This window comes from Phaseolus vulgaris, chromosome 9, assembly GCF_000499845.2.
Source record: "Phaseolus vulgaris cultivar G19833 chromosome 9, P. vulgaris v2.0, whole genome shotgun sequence".
Taxonomy (NCBI): domain Eukaryota; kingdom Viridiplantae; phylum Streptophyta; class Magnoliopsida; order Fabales; family Fabaceae; genus Phaseolus; species Phaseolus vulgaris.
This window is the reverse complement of record NC_023751.2, coordinates 24,757,379-24,761,687: the sequence shown is the minus strand read 5'-3', so window position 1 is coordinate 24,761,687 and position 4,309 is coordinate 24,757,379. Positions and strand designations below refer to the sequence as shown.

Here is a 4,309-nt window from a genome sequence, read left to right as displayed (position 1 = left end):
TAGAATACACCTCTTACTATCAACAAACTCATTCAATTCTAAATGCTTTAACTAGAAAGTTCTAGGAATCATACCAAACTATTTTGTCTAGAACATATAGTAATTTCTTTTGTTAAAAAAAGTAAGGTGATTGAATTTAATGCACTCTGAATAGTTACCATGTCTTGCTTTTTAAAAGAAATGTATGTACACGTTGTCAAATCTCTTTGTTGCTATGAATTTAGCAAAGTTTAAACCAACTAGTCGTGAATTTGGAATTTCTTTTAAGAGAAAAACGAACGTTTGTTTGATTGATTGCTCCACTCTTCCAATAAATACATTATATTTTATTCTATACAATTATATTTTGAATGAAAGTATGAAAGGATGTGATTTAGTTGGTATGTTTTCAATGGTTTTTTTTAATGTATCATCATTAGTATTTTTATTAGACTATTGATTTACAAATCTGACTGGTTTTCTTTCTACCAAAGGATATCATATTGAGTTTAAGAGAAATTAGTTGTAGGTGACCATTATGTTAGGGTAGTGAAAAGTTTTATTTAAGACTTTACATTGGTCACAAGTTAATTTACTATGAGGCTTTCTTCATAGAGATGATTAAGAGTGCTAATGTTGGTTAGCATAAGAAATGAAGCATCAAAGTAAGGAGCATCAAAGTAAGGAGTTAATGCTAACTTGATTTTTTTTCTGATCTCATATTTTTGTATAGTAATTTTCTTCTAAAAAAGTTAGGGTGATTGAATTCAATGCACTCTAAAAAGTTACCATATTTATCTTTTTGAAAAAAGATTGTTAGAGGATAATATGCACATACTTTTAACTCTCTTTATTGCTCTAAATTCAGCTAAGTTTAAACCAATTTCTCATGAATTCAGAATATTTTCCAAGAAATAAACTGAGGTTCGTTTGATTGAAGATTCCACCATTCCAATAAATGAATTACGTTTTGTTCTATACAATGGTATTCTTAATGAAAGTATGAAAGAACTTCCCTTAGTTGGTAGGTTTTCAATTTCTTTTCTATTTTATCTTCTTTGTTTATCATGAAGTCTTAAATATATGGGCTTTTAATGTATCATATTATGTTGATTTATAGGTCTTCTTCTTATAAAGAATACTTTATTGAGTTTAAGAGAAATAGGAAGGTATGTAACTATGTGGTCATTAAGTTGGATAATCTAGATTAAGTAATATATTGATTGTTTTTATTATTCAAGAAAAAGACTTTAAATGCTTGTTAATGATACTGGTTTAAGTACAAACTGTACTAAATGAAGTCAGTAAAAATGAATAAAAATAGTTATGTAAAAGTATAAATTTAAAAATGGGTCAAAATTTATAAAAGTAATCATCTACAGGAAAAGATTTCTTTTAACATTTAAAAGTAAAATACATATACTTGAAAATCCATTATAATAATATAATAACATATGTATCTGTTCGTCGGAGAATACTCTATCAAACACCTTAATTATTGATATAATTTCTTAATTTTTAAAATAAAAAAAGCACAGAATGATCTTGGTTCCTGAAAAAAAACTTATTAATATAGTCCAGAAAAAAGTTGACATCAATTTAGTTGCTAAAATATCCAAATGATATGAATTGGATCCCTCTCTTTAAGAAGTCTCTAATAAAGCCCTACTTCACATTGTGATTTTGTGGCACACATCTCCATCTCTCAAATCAACGTCTTTGTAGAGATATCATGTATGGAAGCATCATAATTTCAATTGAAGATTATGAGAAATTAAAGTAATAAGGAAGATGAGAATGATAGCAGATTTTTATGTGGAAAACTTTTTTAAATAGAGGTAAAAAAACCTCTTTAAATATAGGTAAAAAATCATCGGTGAGAGAATCAAAACTTCCACTGTAATAGTACTCGGAGTATAATGCCTCTCAAGCTAATAGATAAATAGTCCCAAAACAAATTCTCTCTACATGGGTTAAACACTTACACCCAAGAGAAGAAATAGAGAGTATATGAAAATAAAGAGTAAGCTAAGTGTATGTGGTTGTTTGTTGTGTGTTACATTGCTTAAAGGAAGATACTATATATGGTGGTTTTAGGATACAACAATAATAAAAATAATTAATGATAAGTAATCTCTCTCTAATAACAATTAATTGTGAACGGTAAGTAACTTTCCAATAATTTCAATTAATTGTCAACGATAAATACCCTCCCCATTATTACAAGAAAACTCTGAAAAAGTGACTCATAACCTACACACGTAGGTTTGAACTAGTGTTTCTAATATCTGTAATAACAGGTACTTTAGTAATTCACAAGTGAAAACAGAATAAAACATGAAATAGAAGATTAAATAAACGACTCTTTAGTTGCTTTTGTGGTGGACATTGAACAGAATGATATTGCTTTTGAGAAATTCTCAGTTGTTGATAATTTAAACTTGTCATTTCTTCCGAATTCTATCTGTTATTTTCTTTATGATGGATGTTCTTGTATCAACATACTTTTATCTTCATGCCACTGCTACACTGAATCCATTTTTTAGATTTTTAAATTTCAGTACTGATAATTTTTCTATCCGACAGAGCGTTGCATTTGACAGATCAAGTGCCCCTAAAGACTGTAGGGTCTCTGGTTGGCTGCAGGGCCTTAATGCTGATTCTGCTATTGACATTGAAAAGATGGATCTTCTATCAGAATTTACTTATGATCTTGAAAAGAGCAATGCTCAAACATTCAACGTGCTGAATTCAGGTGCTTTTGGTCTAATCACCTGGACTCTGTGTGAGTGAAAGAACAATCTCTTCTGCAGAAGTATTCAACTGGATAAACAATTTTGAATTAAAAAACAGAATCTAAACAATTTTATATTAAAAAACAGAATCTAAATGCTCAAATCCATCACAAATATAGGGAAATTTCTATATATGGTCCACATCCATTTCACTTGTAATTGAAAGGCTGGCGTAGTAATAATGAGCTAAATTTTATTGAGAAATCAAGCTAATGATGTATAAAGTGGTAGATAAGCACCAATATATAAAACTAATCCTAATTAAGAACAGTGCAAAGCAAAATTCATAACACAGTTCATTCTAAATCGAAAAGGAAAAGCAGATAAAGAAAAGCAGGATACCTTCACTTATATTATTTAATAGTTAATTGATTCATTTATTTATAAAAGCTCAAAGCAGTTTGAAGCTGAAGCTGAAAACACATTCATTATTAATGAATAAACTGGATTTGGAAAAAATAGGTACAGAAAGCAGAACCTGTACATGGTCAATAGCACTAGCTGCCAATTTAGGGCATTGAGCCTCCTTGCAAACAGTGTGAAACTTCGATTCGCAGAACTTCTTCTTGATCTGCACCTACTTCTCGTTGCGAGGAACAACCTTCTTCATCCATTTTGATTTCAGAATCGGCTTCTTCTTTGTCTCGACCTCTACCGAAAATGTGATCTCCGGTTTGACAGATGACATGTAGATTAGAATCATCATAATAAATCATCATTAAATATAATTCTTATTAATATGATTAAGGTTTATTACTTTTTTTAAATAACAAGTTTATCTCTAATACTCAACTTACTATGAATGAAACAACTTTTTTTTTCTAAATATATCTTTTTTATAATGGCAAATACTGAGCACTCAACTTACTATGTGTAAAATAACTTTTGTTTCAAATATCTCATAAAATCAAATAAAAAGTTGTATCTTATATAATAAAGTATGACATGTTGGAGATCCCATATCGACTAAAAATAAAGATATTTCATTGTATATATGTGGATGCAAACCTTAATCTCATGAGCCGATTTCATGAAGTTGGATTAAACTTAAAGTTCAGTCTAGTAGGATTCTAACTTATATAAATGGAGATCTCTTTAAAAAAATATATATTGTAAGAATACTCAATTGTTAATTTTGCTACCAAAGCATTACTTTCAAATTAAGGAGACAAAATTGACCTAAATATATTTAAAAATACTGAAAATAAAATTTTCTTATAAAATATATTGACACTGAATATAGTTAATTAATATTTCTCTAATTTCAAAGATTGAAAGATATTTTTATTTAAATGAGGAAAAGTTGTTCTAAATTCAAGTAATAAAAAACAGGTTTAAACCCCGTTTCTCGTTTTATACTTTTATATATATATACTATTTTAAATTTTGTATTAATTATATTATTAATATTATTTAAGAGCTAAAAATTAAACATAAAAACTATTTATTTATTTTGTTGAGAGTGCGATTTGAACCCACGCCCTTTCGGACCAGAACCTTAATCTGGCGCCTTAGACCAACTCGGCCATCTCAAC

The 4,309-nt window shown here is 28.5% G+C and overlaps 1 long non-coding RNA gene and 1 other non-coding gene across 2 annotated transcripts; both read right to left on the bottom strand.

Annotated features, from left to right (window-relative positions):
- Positions 1 to 2,098: 2,098 nt before the first annotated feature.
- LOC137821414 (uncharacterized) lies at positions 2,099 to 3,461 on the bottom strand. The gene is made up of 2 exons (XR_011082792.1): positions 3,253 to 3,461; positions 2,099 to 2,802 (listed from the first exon to the last, which is right to left on the bottom strand). It is a non-coding gene; the product is annotated as an uncharacterized lncRNA (long non-coding RNA).
- A 767-nt stretch (positions 3,462 to 4,228) lies between these two features.
- On the bottom strand, positions 4,229 to 4,309 carry TRNAL-AAG (transfer RNA leucine (anticodon AAG)). The gene has a single exon. It is a non-coding gene; the product is annotated as a tRNA-Leu (tRNA).